General features: G+C 42.5%; 1 protein-coding gene across 4 annotated transcripts in view; it reads left to right on the top strand.

Annotated features, from left to right (window-relative positions):
- The window catches only part of POMK (protein O-mannose kinase), a 50,920-nt gene that overhangs the window by 14,460 nt on the left and 13,987 nt on the right, over nucleotides 1-22,473 (top strand). The window lies entirely within an intron of this gene.

The raw sequence follows: 22,473 nt of genomic DNA on the forward strand, positions 1-22,473 counted from the left end.
GTCCTGTTACAAAAGAAAACAGATTCTTATTGTATTTATGCAAATAACTATATCGCCATAAATTAAGAATGCTCACAAATAGTTTTTAAATTCTGGAGAAATCAGGTAGAAACAAATATGTGCCAAATTTTATTCACAGGAGTGTACTTTACTCAGTTGCTACAAGCTGTAAATAGCTTAAAAGAAGTTTCCTTGACTCTGGAAAAGCAAAGAATCAGCAGCATTTTAAACAAAAAGGTTACTTCAGACTTTTATTAGTTTAGTCCATGCATTTAACTTCTGTTCGATATTTATGAACATTTCAGCTTTCCATGAGAGTTCTAAAAGTTTTTTTCCTTTATTCTAACATCATAATCTCCAAAGTTATCAGAAACTTGCATTCAAGAGCACGTATCAAAGTTTTATAGCTGATTATAAAACCATCTTCTAAAGAGGACCAAATTAAAACAGCAATTGTCTGTGGATGAGAAAAACATTTTAGGGAAGCCACAAAGACATAGTTGACAAGTAAATTTGCTAACTCTGTGGCACACAATAATTCAACACAACAGTTATTACTGATGACATATACTGAGGCATATCAGAATTATAGGAATTTTATACAGTTTTACAGCACATAATTTTATATCACAAATTTATATGAATCTAACCCAAAGAAAGTTAAACACCATTTTCTATTTGACAGTGTTTCCTGCATGATTTTAATACATTAAATAAGCTGAATATGTCTTTTGTACTTTAGGGGACTTAATTTTTTAAAAATTTTATTTTAACATAGAGCTTGATTTTGAAAGGTTTGTTAAATACCAAACGTTTAAAACATTGGATATTATAAAATGGAGTCTTAGGTTTCCATAAGTCCTTCATTTAGCCAAAATAACTCAAACATTTTAAAAAGGAAAAACCATTATTCTGATAGAGAGGAGATCAGCTTTCCAAACAAGACCCAATGAAGATAGCATGAGGCTGATTGCCTCCTCTCTCTCCCCTCCCCCTTTTTTCTTTTGTAGTTTACTTAAAAGATAAAAACCTTTCATTATCTTTTAATATTACATAAAAATCCTTTTTAAAAGAGAAAACCAAATTTTATGTTTCCATTAGTGTATTTTTAATGTTAAAGCCAGTTTTAATTACATTTTATAAATCTGTCCAGTTTTAATTAGTTTGACCATAAGGTAAAATTTTTTTTTTTTTTTTTTTCCGAGATGCAGTCACTCTCTGTTGCCCAGGCTGGAGTTCAATGGCACGGTCTTGGCTCACTGCAACCTCCGTCTCCTGGGTTCAAGCGATTCTCCTGCCTCAGTCTCCCGAGTAGCTGGGACTATAGGCATGTGCCACCACACCCGGCTAATTTTTGTATTTTTAGTAGAGACAGGGTTTCACTATGTTGGCCAGGCTGATCTCGAACTCTTGACCTCTTGATCTGCCTGCCTCAGCCTCCCAAAGTGTTGGTATTACAGGTGTGAGCCACTGCACCTGGCCTGCCATAAGGTAAGATTTTTATGAATCTTTTATAACCCTTTACAATTTTTTTTCTTAGAACAAAACTGTTTTAAGAAAACTCTGTTGTGCTTTTATTCCAATGTCCAATTTATGGAAAAGCTGAATAATGTGACTTAAACTTTAGCCAATAAGTTCACACACAGAATCTCTTACAATTAAGTTTTTATAACCCGTTCACAACTTGTTCAAACCTTTAGAGTTTTCCTATCTCATTTATCATTTAAAACAGTCCTTTAACCCTCTAAACTTAGGCAAGAAATCCACATTCCCATGCCTTCTCATAATCTTTTACCAAAAGTACATTTTACTTCCCTTACATGTCTTGTGTGTAGAACTGTTTCTTCAGTAGTCACAAATACATGACACACTTTTTTTTTTTTTTTTTTTGAGACGGAGTCTCGCTCTGTCGCCCAGGCTGGAGTGCAGTGGCGCAATCTTGGCTCACCGCAAGCTCTGCCTCCCGGGTTCACGCCATTCTCCTGCCTCAGCCTCTCCGAGTAGCTGGGACTACAGGCACCTGCCACCACGCCCGGCTAATTTTTTGTATTTTTTAGTAGAGACGGGGTTTCACTGTGTTAGCCAGGATGGCCTCGATCTCCTGACCTCGTGATCTGCCCGCCTCGGCCTCCCAAAGTGCTGGGATTACAAGCGTGAGCCACCGCACCCGGCCTCATGATACACTGTTAACTTAGCAACTTTTACTTTTGGTGAAAAGCCTGGTGAGTAAGCAATTTCAGTTATGTACCAGGAGTGGAGCCTAGGGCACCAGAAGGTCTTACTGTTTCCAGTGTAGCTAGGGAGTGTGGCTAACTCCACATGTCTCAGGCCTTACCTAGCTATAAAGCAGGCAAGTTGTACAGTAAGAGTCATAGTGGCATTTTATGAAGCATTTAAGAGGCCTAACAACCTTTGAATTGTAAACATTACTTGCATAAATTGCTCTTTCATGAATACATTCACGACTTACAGAGACCATCTACAACGTGCTTGGACTTTCTGACTTTTCCTAAACATCCCTCTTTTTAAACAGTCATTTTACTTTAGGACCAGATTTTACCATACAGGATCTTTTCTTGTATAAAATTTCTTGACTGGGCGTGGTGGCTCACGCCTATACTCCCAGCACTTTTGCAGGCCGAGGCAGACGGATCACCTGAGGTCAGGAGTTAAGAGGCCAGCCAACATGGTAAAACCCCGTCGCTATTAGAAATACTAACGTTAGCTGAGCATGGTGCTGGATGCATATATTCCCAGCTACTCGGGAGGCTGAGGCAGGAGAGTTGCTTGAAGCCGGGAGGTGGAGGTTGCAGTGAGCCAACATCGCACCATTGCACTCCAGCATGGAATATGAGAGTGAGCCTCTGTCTAAAAAAAAAAAAAAGTCTTTGGGGTGAAGCCAAGATGGCCAAATAGGAACAGCTCCAGTCTGTAGCTCCCAGCGTGAACGATGCAGAAGATGGGTGATTTCTGCATTCCCAACTGAGGTACCGGGTTCATCTCACTGGGGAGTGCCGGACAGTGGGTGCAGGACAGTGGGTGCAGCGCACTGTGCATGAGCCGAAGTAGGGCGAGGCATCGCCTCACCCGGGAAGCGCAAGGGGTCAGGGAATTCCCTTTCCTAGTCAAAGAGAGGGTGACAGACGGCACCTGGAAAATCGGGTCACTCCCACCCTAATACTGTGCTTTTCCGACGAGCTTAACAAACAGCACACTGGGAGATTATATCCCGCACTTGGTTTGGAGGGTCCTACACCCATGGAGCCTCGCTCATTGCTAGCACAGCAGTCTGAGATTAAACTGCAAGGTGCCAGCGAGGCTGGGGGAGGGGCGCCCACCATTGCTCAGGCTTGAGTAGGTAAACAAAGCAGCCGGGAAGCTCGAACTGGGTGGAGGCCACCACAGCTCAAGGAGGCCTGCCTGCCTCTGTAGGATCCACCTCTGGGGGCAAGGCACAGACAAACAAAAGACGGCAATAACCTCTGCAGACTTAAATGTCCCTGTCTGACAGCTTTGAAGAGAGTTGTGGTTCTCCCAGCACGCAGCTTGAGATCTGAGAACGGGCAGACAACCTCCTCAAGTGGGTCCCTGACCCCCGAGTAGCCTGAGAGGCATCCCCCAGTAGGGGCAGACTGACACCTCACATGGCCGGGTACTCCTCTGAGACAAAACTTCCAGAGGAACGATCAGGGAGCAGCATTTGCGGTTCACCAATATCCACTGTTCTGCAGCCACCGCTGCTGATACCCAGGCAAACAGGGTCTGGAGTGGACCTCCAATAAACTCCAAGAGACCTGCAGCTGAGGGTCCTGACTGTTAGAAGGAAAACTAACAAAGGACATCCACACCAAAAACCCATCTGTACGCCATCATCATCAAAGACCAAAGGTAGATAAAACCACAAAGATGAGGAAAAAACAGAGCAGAAAAAATGGAAACTCTAAAAATCAGAGCGCCTCTCCTCCTCCAAAGGAACGCAGCTCCTCACCAGCAGTGGAAAAAAGCTGGACGGAGAATGACTTTGACTAGTTGAAAGAGGAAGGCTTCAGAAGATCAAACTACTCTGAGCTAAAGGAGGAAGTTCAAACCATGGCAAAGAAGTTAAAAACTTTGAAAAAAAATTAGACAAATGGATAACTAGAATAACCAATGCAGATAAGTCCTTAAAGGACCTGATGGAGCTGAAAACCATGGCACGAGAACTACGTGACGAATGCACAAGCCTCAGTAACCGATGCGATCAACTGGAAGAAAGGGTATCAGCGATGGAAGACGAAATGAATGAAATGAAGCGTGAAGAGAAGTTTAGAGAAAAAAGAATAAAAAGAAACGAACAAAGCCTCCAAGAAATATGGGACTATGTGAAAAGACCAAATCTACATCTAATTGGTGTACCTGAAAGTGATGGGGAGAATGGAACCAAGTTGGAAAACACTCTGCGGGATATTATCCAGGAGAACGTTCCCAATCTAGCAAGGCAGGCCAACATTCAAATTCAGGAAATACAGAGAACACCACAAAGATACTCCTCGAGAAGAGCAACTCCAAGACACATAATTGTCAGATTCACGAAAGTTGAAATGAAGGAAACAATGTTAAGGGCAGCCAGAGAGAAAGGTCAGGTTACCCACAAAGGGAAGCCCATCAGACTAACAGCTGATGTCTCGGCAGAAACTCTACAAGCCAGAAGAGAGTGGGGGCCAATATTCAACATTCTTAAGGAAAAGAATTTTCAACCCAGAATTTCATATCCAGCCAAACTAAGCTTCATAAGTGAGGGAGAAATAAAATCCTTTACAGACAAGCAAATGCTGAGAGATTTTGTCACCACCAGGCGTGCCCTACAAGAGCTCCTGAAGGAAGCACTAAACATGGAAAGGAACAACCGGTACCAGCTACTGCAAAGCATGCCAAATTGTGAAGACCATCAAGGCTAGGAAGAAACTGCATCAACTAATGAGCAAAATAACCAGTTAACATCATAGTGACAGGATCAAATTCACACATGACAATACTAACCTTAAATGTACATGGGCTAAATGCTCCAATTAAAAGGCACAGACTGGCAAATTGGATAAAGAGTCAAGACCTATCAGTGTGCTGTATTCAGGACACCCATCTCATGTGCAGAGACACACATAGGCTCAAAATAAAGGGATGGAGGAAGATCTGCCAAACAAATGGAAAACAAAAAAAGGCAGGAGTTGCAATCCTAGTCTCTGATAAAACAGACTTTAAACCAACAAAGATCAAAAGAGACAAGGCCATTACATAATGGTAAAGGGATCAATTCAACAAGAAGAGCTAACTATCCTAAATATATATGCACCCAGTACAGGAGCACCCAGATTCACAGAGCAAGTCCTTAGAGACCTACAAAGAGACTTAGACTCCCACACAATAATAATGGGAGACTTTAACACCCCACTGTCAACATTAGTCAGATCAACGAGACAGAAAGTTAACAAGGATATCCAGGAATTGAACTCAGCTCTGCACCAAGCGGACCTAATAGACATCTACAGAACTCTCCACCCCGAATCAACAGAATATACATTCTTTTCAGCATCACACCACACCTATTCCAAAATTGACCACATAGTTGGAAGTAAAGCACTCCTCAGCAAATGTAAAAGAACAGAAATGATAACAAACTGTCTCTCAGACCACAGTGCAATCAAACTAGAACTCAGGATTAAGAAACTCACTCAAAACCGCTCAACTACGTGGAAACTGAACAACCCGCTCCTGAATGACTACTGGGTACATAACAAAATGAAGGCAGAAATAAAGATGTTCCTGGAAACCAATGAGAACAAAGACACGACATACCAGAATCTCTGGGACACATTCAAAGCAGTGTGTAGAGGGAAATTTGTAGCACTAAATGCCCACAAGAGAAGGCAGGAAAGATCTAAAATTGACACCCTAATATCACAATGAAAAGAACTAGAAAAGCAAGAGCAAACACATTCAAAAGCTAGCAGAAGGCAAGAAATAACTAAGATCAGAGCAGAACTGAAGGAAATAGAGACACAAAAAACCCTTCAAAAAATCAATGAATCCAGGAGCTGGTTTTTTGAAATGATCAATAAATTTGATAGACCACCAGCAAGACTAATAAAGAAGAAAAGAGAGAAGAATCAAATAGACGCAATAAAAAATGAAAAAGGGGATATCACCACTGATCCCACAGAAATACAAACTACCATCAGAGAATACTATAAACACCTCTACACAAATAAACTAGAAAATCTAGAAGAAATGGATAAATTCCTCAACACATACACTCTCCCAAGACTAAACCAGGAGGAAGTTGAATCTCTGAATAGACCAATAACAGGCTCTGAAATTGAGGCAATAATTAATAGCTTACCAACAAAAAAAGTCCAGGGCCAGATAGATTCACAGCTGAATTCTACCAGAGGTACAAGGAGGAGCTGGTACCATTCCTTCTGAAACTACTCCAGTCAATAGAAAAAGAGGGAATCCTCCCTAACTCATTTTATGAGGCCAGCATCATCCTGATACCAAAGCCTGGCACAGACACAACAAAAAAAGATAATTTTAGATCAATATCCTTGGTGAACATTGATGCAAAAATCCTCAATAAAATACTGGCAAACCGAATCCAGCAACATTTCAAAAAGCATATCCACCATGATCAAGTGGGCTTCATCCCTGGGATGCAAGGCTGGTTCAACATACGCAAATCAATAAAGGTAATCCAGCATATAAACAGAACCAGAGACAAAAACCACATGATTATCTCAATAGATGCAGAAAAGGCCTTTGACAAAATCCAACAACCCTTCATGCTAAAAACTCTCAATAAATTAGGTGTGGATGGGACATATCTCAAAATAATAAGAGCTATCTATGACAAACCCACAGCCGGTATCATACTGAATGGACAAAAACTGGAAGCATTCCCTTTGAAAACTGGCAGAAGACAGGAATGCCCTGTCACCACTCCTATTCAACATAGTGTTGGAAGTTCTGGCCAGGGCAATCAGGCAGGAGAAGGAAATAAAGGGCATTCAGTTGGGAAAAGAGGAAGTCAAATTGTCCCTGTTTGCAGATGACATGATTGTATATCTAGAAAACCCCATTGTCCCAGCCCAAAATCTCCTTAAGCTGATAAGCAACTTCACCAAAGTCTCAGGATATAAAATCTGTGCAAAAATCACAAGCATTCTTATACACCAATAACAGACAAACAGAGAGCCAAATCATGAGTGAACTCCCATTCACAATTGCTTCAAAGAGAATAAAATACCTAGGAATCCAACTTACAAGGGATGTGAAGGACCTCTTCAAGGAGAACTAGAAATCACTGCTCAATGAAATAAAAGAGGACACAAACAAATGGAAGAGTATTCCATGTTCATGGGTAGGAAGGATCAATATCGTGAAAATGGCCATACTGCCCAAGGGAATTTATAGATTCAATGCCATCCCCATCAAGCGACCAATGACTTTCTTCAGAGAATTGGAAAAAACTACCTTAAAGTTCATATGGAGCCAAAAAAAGAGCCCGCATTGCCAAGTCCATCCTAAGCCAGAAGAACAAAGCTGGAGACATCATGCTACCTGACTTCAAACTATACTACAAGGCTACAGTAACTGAAACAGCATGGTACTGGTACCAAAAGAGAGATATGGACCAATGGAACAGAACAGAGCCCTCAGAAATAATGCCATATATCTACAACTAATCTGATCTTTGACAAACCTGACAAAAACAAGCAATGGGGAAAAGATTCCCTATTTAATAAATGGTGCTGGGAAAACTGGCTAGCCATATGTAGAAAGCTGAAACTGGATCCCTTCCTTACACCTTATACAAAAATTAATTCAAGATGGATTAAAGACTTACATGCTAGACCTAAAACCATAAAAACCCTAGAAGAAAACCTAGGCAATACCATTCAGGACATAGGCATGGGCAAGGACTTCATGTCTAAAACACCAAAAGCAATGTCAACAAAAGCCAAAACTGACAAATGGGATCTAATTAAACTAAAGAGCTTCTGCACAGCAAAAGAAACTACCATCAGAGTGAACAGGCAACCTACAGAATGGGGGAAAATTTTTACAACCTACCCATCTGACAAAGGGCTAATATCCAGAATGTACAATGAACTCAAATTTACAAGAAGAAAGCAACCCCATCAAAAAGTGGGCAAAGGATATGAACAGACACTTCTCAAAAGAAGACATTTATGCAGCCTAAAAATACATGAAAAAATGCTCATCATCACTGGCCATCAGAGAAATGCAAATCAAAAGCACAATGAGATAACCATCTCCACCAGTTAGAATGGTGATCATTAAAAAGTCAGGAAACAACAGGTGCTGGAGAGGATGTGGAGAAATAGGAACACTTTTACACTGTTGGTGGGACTGTAAACTAGCTCAAGCATTGTGGAAGTTGGTGTGGCAATTCCTCAGGGATCTAGAACTAGAAATACCATTTGACCCATCCATCCCATTACTGGGTATATACCCAAAGGATTATAAATCATGCTGCTATAAAGAGACATGCACACGTATGTTTATTGCAGCACTATTCACAATAGCAAAGACTTGGAACCAACCCAAATGTCCAACAATGATAGACTGGATTAAAAAATGTAGCACATATACACCATGGAATACTATGCAGCCATAAAAAAGGATGGGTTCATGTCCTTTATAGGGGAAGCTGGAAACCATCATTCTCAGCAAACTATCGCAAGGAGAAAAAAACCAAACACTGCATGTTCTCACTCATAGGTGGGAATTGAACAATGAGAACTCATGGACACAGGAAGGGGAACATCACACTCTGGGGCCTGTTGTGGGGTGAGTGGAGGGGGGAGGGATAGCATTAGGAGATATACCTAATGCTAAATGAGGAGTTAATGGGTGCAGCACACCAACATGGCACATGTATACATATGTAACAAACCTGCACATTGTACACATGTACCCTAAAACTTAAAGTATTAAAAAAAAGAAAGTCTTTATAACCTTTTTTTTTTTTTTGCATAGCTAGGGGCCGTGGCTAATTCCACATGTCCCCAGGGCTTATCTAGAATCTGGTGGCTTCAAGGTAGGTAAATAGAACAATTTTCAAAAGTCAAAGAAGCCGTTTATGACCTTAAAGCTTGTATGTTGATTTTTGTATCCTGCAACTTACTGAATTTACTTTTTTCAATTGTAAGAGTTTTTTGGTAGAGTCATCATTTATTTTTTTCTGTATCAGATCGTATCATCTGCAAACAGGAATAGTTTGATTTCTTCCTTACCAATTTGGATGCCCTTTATTTCTTTCTCTTGCCTAATTGCTCTGGCTAGAACTTCCAATGCTATGTTGAATACGAGTGGTGAGAGTTGTCATCCTTGTTCCATTTGCTAGAGGAAAAGCTGGAGCTTTTCCCTATTCAGTACGATGTTAGCTGCATGTTTGTCATATGTGACCTTTATTGGGTTATGGTACATTCCTTCTGTACCTAATTTGTTTGGGGTCTCTTATTATGAAGGGATGTTGAATTTTATCAAACACTTTTTTCTGCATCTACTGAGATGTTTGTATGGTTTTTGTCCTTCATTCTCTTGATGTGTTACATTTACTGATTTGCGTGCATGGAGCCATCCTTGCATCCCTGAGGTGAATCCTACTTGATTATGGTGTATGTTCTTTTTGATGTGCTGTTGGATTCAATTCACTAGTATTTTGTTGAGGACTTTTGCATGTATATTCATTAGGAATATTGGTCTGTTGTTTCTTTTTTTATTGTGTCTTTATCTGGTTTTGGTATCAGAGTTATGCTGGCCTTGTAGAATGAGTTTAGGAGAATTCCCTCTCCTTCAATATTTTGGAATAGTTTGAGAATAATTGGTATGAGTTCTTAAAAGTTCAGTAGAATTCAGCTGTGAAGCCATCTAGTCCTGCAGTTTTGTTTGTTAGGAGACTTTTATTACTGATTCAATCTTATTACTCATTATTGGTCTTTTCAGGCCTTCTGTTTCTTCTGGGTAGTGTGTATGTGTCCAGGAATTTATCCATTTCCTCTGAGATTTTGAGTTTGTTGATGTATAGTTGTTCATAATAGTCCGTAATGATCCTTTGTATTTCTGTGGTGTCAGTTACATGATGGCTCCTTTTATAAAAGTTTGATTTTTAAAAATGTTTTTATTTGAAAAAGATAAGACACCAGAGGAGTGAGTTCAGTTCTCAAATAGAAGCTCGAGGAGCCTTTGTCTCATTGGCAACCAGCATGTGCTACATTTTGTGTGGTCACTGTTTCTGTGGTAACTGAGGCTTCATGACATAACAAAGGGTGACTCTAGGAACCCCCTAAGGATTGTTGAACAGAGACAGTTCCTTGTGAGGATGTATTGGAAATTGGCAAAAGGTGGGGAAATAACATCCATGGGAGATGGGAAATAGGTCCATGGGGCTGCAGCTTGATAAATTGCTGGCTTGTATTTTCGGAATCTGGGACACCATGGCTGCCTCCTCCATGAATGTGGAAAGGAGACAATCTTTTTTTTCTTTTTTTTTCTTTTTTGAGACAGAGTCCCGCTGTGTCATCCAGGCTGGAGTGCAGTGGTGCGATCTTGGCTCACTGCAACCTCCGCCTCCTGGGTTCAAGTGATTCTCCTGCCTCAGCCTCCTGAGTAGCGGGGATTACAGGCACGCACCACCATGCCTGGCTAACTTTTTGTATTTTTAGTAGAGACTCGCTTTCATCATGTTTGTCAGGCTAGTCTCGAACTCCTGACCTCGTGATCCACCCGCCTCAGCCTCCCAAAGTGCTGGGATTATAGGCATGAGCCACCGTGCCTGGCTGGAAAGGAGACATCTTAAATGAAGAAGCCCTTTAGGAGAAGGGAGAGAAGTTTATAGAAAGTAAAACCATAAAACAAGGTACTGTTTCTTTTAAAGTTTTCTTCACTCCTTGTAGGTGCTGTGGAGGCAGCAGTTATGAAACAGAGACCCTGCTGTCTTCATGAAAGGTGCTTTTTAGTCGGGCAGTCAAACACAAAGGAAAATAAGAACAAATATGGGATACAATATGTTAGTGACATGTGCTGATAAGACAAAGCAGGGCAAGGATAGTGAGGCTTGTGCCTTTAGGTGGACAGAGAAGGCCTCTGGCCAGGAACATGTGAGATCATAATGAGAGTGTACTTGGGGATATGTTCCAGTAAGAAGGAGGAGGATGATGGAGTCCCCAAGATGGAATGTGCCTGGTGGGCCAGGAAGGAAGCCAGAGTCACCAGAGATCATGACAAGAAAAAGAGAGCTCATGACATGAGGTCAGAGAAGGTTTAAGTGGGAGCCAGATCATGCTGGGCCTTGAAGGCCTTAAAGAACCACTGGAACAATTGTAGTAGAGGAATTTGCATTTTAAAGGGATTATCTTGGCTGCTTGTCTGTAGGCTGAAAAGTAGGGTGAAGAGTGGAAGGTTGGTCACAGCTGAACCAGGTGGTTGCAGTGGAGGCAGTGAGAGGTCAATGGATCCTGGGTATCTTTTAAAGGTATTTGCAGGCCGGGTGCGGTGGTTCATGCCTGTAATCCCCGCACTTTGGGAGGCTGAGGCGGGTGCATCACTTGAGGCCAGGATTTTGAGACCAGCCTGGCCAACAAGGTGAAACCCTGTCTCTACTGGAAAAAAAAAAAAAAAAAAAAAAAACTGGATGTGGTGGCCTGCGCCTGTAATCCCAGCTACTTGGGAGGCTGAGGCAGGAGATTTGCTTGAACGTGGGGGGCGGAGGTTGCAGTGAGCTGAGATTGTACCACTGCACTCCAGCCTGGGTGACAGAGTGAGACTCTGTCTCAAAAAAGAAAAAAACGGTATTTCCAGTACAATTTCCTAACAGATTGGATGTGGAATGTAAGAGAAAGAGAGGATGACTACAGGTTCTTGGCCTGGCACCAGGAAAAACCGAGTTGTCACTACCTGAGATGGGGAAGATGGGAGGAGCAGATTCTGTGTCCAAGGTGCACACATAGTCGCATGTGTGGATCCTGGGCCGTTCGTTGGATGTGCTTGTCTGTGTTTACACGAGGTCTAGAAGGAGAATAGAACTTTGGGACTTGGTATCGTTTAGATGCTGTGGAAAGCATGAGGATGTGAAAGAAGTCACCAAGGAAGGGATGTGAGTCAAGAGGAGGACTTGCAGTTAATTTCTGTCTCCTTCAAAGACATCACCTTGAGGGCCGCTCCCTTGCATCCAGGTTGCTGCAGTCACCCAGAAGGTGTTTGGAATTTCTTTGTCAGGATTGCTTTTCACCTCGAAGGATATGCTTCTGAATAGGTTTGGTGGTTGCAGACCACTGTTACTTGAGGATAGATTTTTAATTTTAGGGACCCTTGACAACTCATGTCCATCCAACTGTGGGATTTAATAATGTTTGTAATAAATTAGATTAATGTAGTTTTATTAAAGTGAAATGTGACTAAAGTGCAGTTATGTTGATTTTTGCTTTTTCTTTGACTGAAACTTACCATTGGGGCAAAATATTTTTAGTGCTTGAGTGGAGACGGTTGGTTAGGAGCCTTGTCCCCATGTGCAGGTTCTGGCACAGAGGAGACTCATTATCCTGAATGTAGTCACTCATTTGAACAGCCGACCTGTAAGTGACCCATTTCTGATCGGGGCACCCTCCTCACTCTGGCAAGCTGGAAGGCATAGGTTTTTCAATAGGAATTTCTTTTTTTCTTATTTTCTTTTTTTTTTTTTTTTTTTGAGACAGAGCCTTGCTCTGTCCCCCATGCTGGAGTGCAGTGGTGCCATCTTGGCTCACTGCAAGCTCCGCCTCCTGGGTTCATGCCATTGTCCTGCCTCAGCCTCCCGAGTAGCTGGGACTACAGGTGCCCGCCACCATGCCTGGCTAATTTTTTTTTTGTATTTTTAGTAGAGATGGGGTTTCACCATGTTAGCCAGGATGCTCTCGATCTCCTGATCTCGTGATCCACCTGGAGCCTCAGCCTCCCAAAGTGCTGGGATTACAGGCGTGAGCCACCGCGCCCGGCTGGAATTTCTATATCCAAAGTTCACAACACCCCACTCTGATCTCCATCTCTTCTCCTAGCGCTCTTGCTCCAACAATTGCTCAATCTCATGGCGACCTCCAGCGTCTCAATCCCATCTCAGACAGTCCCTTTTGTCATCACTCCCACATTCACCCAGCGGAGATTCCATAGGCTTTTGATCTCATCACTCTTTTGCAAAAACCTGGAACAACTTCCTTGCGCCTTTTTCTCCATCATGCCTGGCCAAAGCAGCCCCAAGCCTGGTTGAACCTGACTCTGCATCTGCACTGGAGCCACTACACAGGAGCAGGAGAGAAATCCCACAGCCACATGCTTTGAACGCACAGCACAGACCTCAGATGTGCGCCCCACACAGCCAGTAGTCTCACTCTGTTCCCTTAGTGAGTTTTCGTTCCTCTTCTCTGAGACAGATATTTCCTCAAATACCCCCATGCTGCCTTGTCTTAGCTCATGATCTTGTTTCATAAGTTAGGAAAACAGAAGCCACCCAAAGGGAACATCCTCACCTTCCTACCACCAGGTCTACAAACCTGCCAGCTCAGGTATCATCCTTGACTTCTTTTTCATTTCTTTTTTTTTTTTTTTTTAATAGACAAGGTCTCACTCTGTTGCCCAGGCTGGAGTGCAGTGGTGCTGTCATAGCTCACTGCAGCCTTGAACTCCTGGGCTCAAGGGATCCTCCCACCTCAGCCTTCTGAGTAGCTGGGACTATAGGTATGTGCTCCACGCCTGACTAATCCCTGATTTCTCACAACTTCACACATTCAGCTCCTTTCTTCTCTCTCTCATCATCAGTCTTTTCCGCTCAGTACCCATCCCTGTTGCTGTTACAAATACTCTTTAAAAAAGAAAATCCTGTTCCTTGTCTTGCCTTGTCCACTGTAGCAAGGCCCTTCCTCTGCCTCCTTTGTAGTAGAGCTGCTCTGACTCTGTCTGTACCTCATCTCCCCTAGCTGCACCTTTATTTTGTCTCAGTGTGGCTTCCCGACACCACCCCTCCAGTGAATCGGCCTCATCAAGGCCATAAGCAACTCCTGGTTGGACGTTTCTCGGTCCTCCTCTTCTTTGATCTTTTCAGCAGCTCTTGATCCAGTTGACTCCTCTCCCTGTAGTCCTGGCTCTCGGGGGAACCACGTGTGCTTTTTGTTTTCTTCCTCCCTGCTTGGCAGTTCCTAATTACTCTCCTTTGCTGACTTCTGTCCCTCATCTCACTGGGTCTCAACCAGAAGCAATCTTGCTCCTCGGGGCCATTTAGCAATGTGTGGAGACATCTGTGGTTGGTCACAACTGGGGAGTAGGGGTTGCTACCAGCATCCAGTGGTTAAAGGCCAGGGATGCTGCTACACATCCTGTAACCCACAGGATGGCCCTGGCCCCTCAGCCGTTAATCTGGACTGAATGTGAACAGTGCTGATGCAAGAAACCTTCCTCGAGGCTCCTTCCTGGACTGTCTTCTTGAGTCTTCTTTAGATATGCTCCTAGGTGATGGAATCTAGTGCCATTGCTATAAATACATTTCATATGTTGGTGACTCCCAAGTTTCTGTCCCCAGCCTGTACCTCTACCCCAAGCCACAGATTTGTATGTCTCACTACTTATTGGGCATCTCTACTTGGAGGTATCTTCAGTGTCTCCGCATATCCAGCGTGGAACTCGTGATATTTTCCCCTCTGAAACCTGTTCTCCCAGCCTTCTCTGGCTCAGCAAATGGCATCGCTTCCCACCCAGTTGCTGAAGCCAGAAACCTGGGAGTCACCTTGAGTCCTTCCATTCCCCCTTCAGTTAGGCCAAGAGCAGTTCCATCCATTCTTTTTTCACAATGCATCCCACATGTGTTTGATAATCTCTGCCCACTGGCCCATCTTCAGTAAGTCCTCATGTCTTGCCTTGCACAGATCTCTCTGCTTCTTTTGCTGTTCACCATGCACAGTTATCTTTTTTTTTTTTGAGATGGAGCCTTGGTCTGTCACCAGGCTGGAGTGTAGTGGCATGATCTCGGCTCACTGCAACCTCCGACTCCCTGGTTCAAGTGATTCTCCTGCCTCAGCCTCCTGAGTAGCTGGGATTACAGGCACCTGCACCACCATGCCCAACTAATTTTTGTGTTTTTAGTAGAGACGGGGTTTCACCATGTTGGACAGGATGGTCTTGATCTCCTGACCTCGTGATCCGCCCGCCTCTCCCTCACAAAGTGCTGGGATTACAGGTGTGAGCCACCCTGCCCGGCCCATGCACAGTCATCTTTTAAATGCACAGTCATCTTTGGAATTGTCAGGAGCATTGTGTCCTCTACCGAGAACAATAGGTAGCTTTGCCCCATGGTTACACTAATTGGTTTGTGAAAGACATTGATTCCTTGCTTTTTCTTTATTCCTTTTTTTTTTTTAAATTATAAAAGCAGTACATTCAATTCAAATATTCAGTAGGAGGTGAAGTACAAAGCAGAAGTTCCCTTCTCCTCTTGCTGCTTTTTCTCTCCCCAATTTATTCCCTGGGAATACAGTTGGAGATTGATCGCTTTGAGATTTTTAAACCCAAGATTACATTAAAAGAACCAGTTATGCACTCTCCCAGTCATCTCAAGGACACAGTACCCTGTGTCAGGGGAGCTGCTCAAAGTCTGGAATGTGGATTTGGGGCAACAGGAATAGTAAGAAGAAAGATTATAGCACAGCCAGGAGTCAATTTTTTTTTTCTTATCATTATAATGAAATGACTTATTGAAGGACCTGTTGTATAGTACATTAAAAATCCATACAGTATGGGTTGGATCCTGTCAGAAGAGTGGATTCGATTCTTTCTCATACATTATTTTGTAGCTCTCATTTTGTGTAACCTTTGGGAGGATCACTTGTGATGTCTTAATGTTTGAGGCTGTATTTAATGCTTACCATCTGGAAAGATGTTACATGAACGGTCTGTTTAAAGCATGGAGGAATAGTGTCCACTTCTCAGCCTCTTGCCAGCTCTGCCTCCTCATCCCTTCCATCCCTTCTAACCCTGGACCTCTCGTCTTCTGTGCTTGCACCCTGGGTGACCTCATCCAGCCTTCTGGCTTTATCTGTGCAGAGACTGCTTCCCTGAACTTTTCTATCCAGCTGCCCACCTGACATGTACCTGGGGTTTCTGAGAGGCTTCTCAAACTCACCACGTCCCAGATCTTCCTCAGAGCCTACTCACCTTTTATTATTTCCTAACTCCATCAGTCCTGCTGTTCAGGCCACCTATCTGCTCAACATCCTGACCTCTCTCTCATCCACGTTCAGTTCATCAGCAAGTTACATTGTTTCTACTTTCAGAAGAGACCTGGAATTTGACCACTCCTCAGGCTTGCACCAGGACCCAGCCCGGCCCCGCAAACCACCCTCACCCTGGACTTACATAGTTTCACCAGCCTCCAAAAATGGTCTTTCTGCTTCCACACTTGCTCCCTACCTCTTCAGTCTATTCTCAACACAGCACTCAGAATGCCTCTTCTAAATTATTAGTCGAATAGTGTCACTCCTGTGCTCAAAATCCTTTGGTGCTCTCTGTCTCATTCTGAGTAAAAGAGCCCCTGCAACGACAAGGCCCTGCGAGACTTAACACCCTCCCTCCAGCTCTCGCCTGCTCCATGGTCCCTGTCCGGTCTACTCCAGTGTCAGAGCCATGCTGTTCTGGAAGCCTGTGGGCATGCTTCCACTCCAGGGCCCTTGGCCCTTGCTGTTTTCTGTCTGGGCTGTAGCTCCACAAATAACAAATGGCTCCTTCCCTTACCTCCTTCACGGTCTTGCTCAAAGGCCACCCCGGTGAGAAGTCCTTCAACCCCGTTTAAAATTGCAAACCATCCCTGCTTAATTTTTCTCTAAAGCGCATTTCTCTTTCCAGTATACTTTATACATTTCCTATTTATTCATTGTTTGCCTCCTGCACTAGTATGTAAATTTCATGGTGGTAGGGATTTATGTTTATTGACATAATGAAGACACATTTGACTACATAGCAGTTAAATTATTGTAAGACCACATTAACTAAGTTAATTATTTTCTTTTTCTTTTTTAGAGACAGAGTCTCTCTCTTTTGCCCAGTCTGGAGTGCAGTGGTGCGATCATAGCTTATTGCAACCTCAAACTCAAGTGATCCTCCCACCTCAGCCTCTTGAGTAACTGGGACCACAGCGTGTGCCACCCTGCCTGGCTAATTAAAACAATTTTTTTTTTAAAGAGTTGCGATCTTGTTATTTTGCCCAGGCTGGTCTCAAACTCTGGGCTCAAGTAGTCCTCCTGCCTCGGCCTCCCAAAGTGCTAGGATTACAGGTGTGAGCCACTGTGTCTGGCATAATTATTTTCTGGATCTTGTCTTTTACATTTGTAATAAAGGATCTCATAGGTAATACATTGACCCTTGAACAATGTGGAGATTAGGGGCACTGACCCCCCACATAATAAGAAATCTGCTTATACTGTTTGATTCCTTAAAAACTTAACAACTAAAAGCCTACTACTGATACCATAGTTGGTTAACTGTACTTTATATAAGTATTATATACTGTATTCTTAAAGTAAGATAGAGAAATGTTATTAAGAAAAATCACAAGAAAAAATACATTTACTGTTAATTAAATACATTTACTGTTCATTAAGTGGAAGTGGATCCATCATCCATCACAAAGGTCTTTATCCTTGATTTTTTTTTTTCACAGTGAGTGGGCTGAGGAGGAGGAGGAAAGGGAGAGGTTGGTCTTGGTATCCAAGGGGTAGTAAAGGCAGAAGAAAATTTGTATGTAAGTGGAACTGCACAGTTCAAACCCGTGTTGTTCAAGGGTCAAGTATATATAAAGAGCTGCCAGTAATTAATAAGCACAAGGCAGACAACCCTATAGAAAATTGGATAAAGGACAGTGAACAGACTTTTGACAGCAGAAATACAGAAATGCCTAAAAAGATGACAAATGCCTAACCTCATTAGTAATCAGGGAAATACAAATTAGAAGAGTAAGGTATTTTCATCCATTGATTGGCACAAATTACAAACAGTGGTAATAATCTGGTGTGACTAAGGGTGTATTCCTAAGATTCTCTCATGTGCTGCTGGTGAAAGTGCATGCTAGCACAGGCTTTGGAAGGTAATGATGGCAATAGATATTCTCATTTGGTAAATCTGTCTACTTACCTAGCTTATAAAATATTTGTGCATGTGCATAGACATGTAAATATAAGGCTATACACTGTAGCATTGTCATTAGAAAAGGGACTAACTTAAATGTCCAGGTCTTTAGAAATAGATCATATAAGATCTTATTAAAGGTCTTTACAAAATTATAGCTACATAATAATCTAAGAAAGAATCCAATCTATTTTGACAGCATCCATTCCAAATTCCTTGTATTTTTATTATATTATACTTTAAAGAAAAAGGGTAGTATTATCTGTAAAACCTTACTGGAAATACACAAGCGTAGGTATTATGCCCACACTATGAAACATTACTCAGCTTTAAAAAGAATGGCCTAGATCTACATGTATATATGGAAAGGATTTCTGAGGCTCAGTTAAATGAAAAAAAAGCTGCAATGTATGTTTGTTATAACGCCATTACTATAACCGCAAACCCAAATGCTGTTTTACAAGTGTACATTAATACATAAAGGCATAGAAAAACTTGTGGGAGGATAACAGCCAGTTACCAGGTTTCCTTTGTGTTGGGAAGTAAAACTGGGGGCAGGGAGACATCCTGCCTATCCTCTGTATTTGAGTTTTTACCAAGAAGAGTGTTCATGATTAATATTATAATAAAAAAGGTAAAGTATATTAACTGTTCTTTCCAAATAAAAGTCTTTTAGAAAATGATTAAAAGCAACTAAATTAGAGGTTGTGAGAAATGATTCTTAAACAGTCCATGACTAGCAAATTTTTTATATTGGAGGATTCAAATATTTGTGTGTGATCTCAAAGACTAATAGTATTTCATAATAATATTTAATAATCTTCATTTGTCTGAAACAAAAATGAATTAGACATAAATGAGGGCTCAGGAGCCCTGGGGCCTGTGGCTGAGCCTCCCCAACTTACTGTTTTTTTTTTTGTTGTTGTTATGGAGTCTCGCTCTGTTGCCCAGGCTGGAGTGCAACGGTGTGATCTCGGCTCACTGCAAGCTCCACCTCCAGGGTTCATGCCATTCTGCCATTCTTCTGCGTCAGCCTCCCGAGTAGCTGGGAGTACAGGCACCTGCCACCATACCCGGCTAATTGTTTGTATTTTTAGTAGAGACCGGATTTCACCTTGTTAGCCAGGATGGTCTTGATTTCCTGACCTCGTGATCTGCCTGCCTCGGCCTCCCGAAGTGCTGGGATTACAGGCGTGAGCCACTGCACCCGGCCCCCCACTTATTATTGAATGTGTAGCAGCAGCTTCCCAAAAGCCAGCATTGTTTTTAGGTGAAAAATGGGCCTAGAAAACCAAAGCCATTGCCAGTGCTGGTGGTGACCATGCAGAGGTGGGTGTAAGGAAGCCATGGATCTGAACAAAACCTCAATTGTTTGTATTAGAGCCAATTATCAGATTCAGTGGGATGCAAATCTATGGAGAGCGTGTGTTCAATATGAAAATTTTAAAAAATTGTGAACTTTTAGAATGTGGCCTTATCTAGTCCTTGAAATTTAAGAAATTTCTAGTGCATGTAGCAGCCAGAGTGAAAAACGGCTTTTTTTTTTTTTTTTTTGAGACGAAGTCTCACTCTGTAACCAGGCTGGAGTGCAGTGGTGCAGTCTCGGCTCACTGCAGCCTCTGCCTCCCGGGTTCAAGTGATTCTCCTGCCTCAGCCTCCCGAGTAGCTGGGACTGCAGGCGCGCGCCATCACGCCCAGCTAATTTTTTTGTATTTTTAGTGAGATGGGGTCTCACCATGCGGCCAGACTGGTCTCGATCTCCTGACGTTGTGATCCACTTGCCTCGGCCTCGCAAAGTGCTGGGATTACAGGCGTGAGCCACTGCGTCCGGCCAAAAAATGGCTTTTTAATAGAAATTATTATCCTTAGTGAAATTTCTCAAATATGAGGATTAGAGAGTCTTGAAAGAGTTTTCATTTGACTGTTAGGAGCCAGTCAAAGTTATCTGGGTTTTTCCATAATGAACCTCCCTTCTTAGATCCAGGAAAGATCTTCATGGTCCTTGGGTCCACCTCCATTTTATATAATATTTCTTTTTCTTTTTGTTTTTTAAATTCCCAATGCCAGTTTTTCTGAAATTTTATGTATTTTTGAGTTAAAAAATTTAAATTGTAAAAGTAATGTTATGTTCATCTTGGAAAATACCAAAAGATATGAAGGAAAAAAAAAATCACCCATAATCTTACCACATAAAGACAACTAAGGCATTAGCATATTTCCTTTGATTTCCATGTGCTGTAATTTAAATTTGTCTCGTTTTGTGCAGTTGGAACAATATTATACAAACGGTTTTGTATACCTCTCATTTGTAACATTGCTTTTTTTTTTTTTTTTTTTGAGATGGAGTTTCACTCTTGTTTACCCAGGCTGGAGTTCAATGGCACGATCTTGGCTCTCCACAACCTCCACCTCTGGATTCAAGCTACTCTTCTGCCTCAGCCTCCTGAGTAGCTGGGATTACAGGCATGCACCACCATGCCTGGCTAATTCTGTATTTTTAGTAGAGGTTTTAGGTTTTAGGTTTTGCCATGTTGGCTAGGCTGGTCTCCAACTCCTGACCTCAGGTGATCTGCCTGCCTTGGCCTCCCAAAGTGCTGGGATTATAGGTGTGAGCCACTGCACCCAGCCGTACTATTACTTTTATCTGTTATAACTCTATAAATATATACATTTTGGTGACCACATGATACATATGTGTGTGTGTGTGTGTGTGTGTGTGTATATATATATATATTTTTTTTTTTTTTTTTGAGATAAGTTTTCACTCTGTCACCCAGCTGTGATTATTGCTCACTGCAGTCTCGACCACCTTGGCTTGAATGATCCTCCTACCTCAGCCTCCCCTGAGTAGCTGGGGGTACATGTACGCTTCATTACACCCTGCTAGTTTCTTAATTTCTTTTTTTTTTTTTTTTTGAGACAGAGTTTCACTCTTGTTGCCCAAGCTGGAGCGCAGTGGTGTGATCCTGGCTTACGGCAACCTCTGCCTCCCGGGTTCAAGTGATTCTCCTGCCTCAGCCTCCCAGGTAGCTGGGATTACAGGCATGCACCACCACGCCTGGCTAATTTTGTATTTTTAGTAGAGACAGGGTTTCTCCATGTTGGTCAGGGTGGTCTTGAACTCCTTACCTCGGGTGATCCACCCGCCTTGGCCTCCCAAAGTGTTGGGATTACAGGTGTGAGCCAGTACGCCTGGCCCACCCTGCTAGTTTCTAAAAAATGTTTTGTAGAGATGGGTTCTCACTATGTTGATCATACTGCTCCCATCGTTTGATAAGTTTCAGTTTATGCTTTTATAAATAATGCCGGATTTTTATTCCTGGAGCTTCTTACCTATTTCCTATTATTGCCTTAGATTTAGATATTAGAGTCTCTTGATAAATAATGCAAAAAACTGCTTTGGAAACCATAACCTTTATTTGAACAATGACATGGCACACTGCTTGCAGAATGAGCTTGGGGCAGGAATCTCCTGAGTCCTGAGCCTGCCTTCTCTTTTGTAATCTTCTGCCTTCTCTTGGGATTTAAGCAAAAGATCAGAGGTTCTTTCTTTAATTATAGTGCTTCCTGCAAGCAAACGAAAGGTAGAAATCCAAGGCAGAAATGTGCACTTGCTCTTCTATTAGCTGTGGACTCTATGAGAAGGTCTCGTGTTTATGTAGCATTTCAGCTCCTGCCTTTACAGCTGAAGTAACACCAAATCACAGAAAATGTAAAAATGTTTTCCTTACATATAAATATTCCTATTTATGATTTACTATGCCACCTTTTAAAATTAATGAGTAACATTGTTACATGTGATGGGCAGGGCTCTACGCCCTCATGTAGGCTTTTTGGGGTCTCCACACTTACCCACTTTTCCAGTCCACTCCCCCGCCTCCTCTTCTTCCCCACCCACTGTGCGGTGGTCCATTGGAACTGGCAGTCTACTTGCCACTCTTCCCTGCCATGAAGTTATATGGAGTCTTCCCTCCTGAGCAAGCACTCCCCTGCCCCACATTGAATCTGCAGGTCCCCCTCATTCTGTGAGACCAGCTTCCCGAAGTCTTCCAGCACCCTCTGCAGCATCTCTCAGTGTCCTGCCCAGAGGCAATCGCTTCCTGCCCTGAGGTTCCACCCACTAATGTGGCACTTGCCTTGCTGAATGCTGTGTTTGCTCATCAGTCTGTCTTCATAACTAGATGGAGAGCAACTCTGCGATGGGGTCTGCACCTTGTTAATTTATGTATCTTCTGCAGAACACCTGCCACTTAAAAGATATTTGTTGTTCTTTGG

Source organism: Hylobates moloch, unplaced genomic scaffold (genome assembly GCF_009828535.3).
Source record: "Hylobates moloch isolate HMO894 unplaced genomic scaffold, HMol_V3 SCAFFOLD_22, whole genome shotgun sequence".
In the NCBI taxonomy this organism is placed as follows: Eukaryota; Metazoa; Chordata; class Mammalia; order Primates; family Hylobatidae; genus Hylobates; species Hylobates moloch.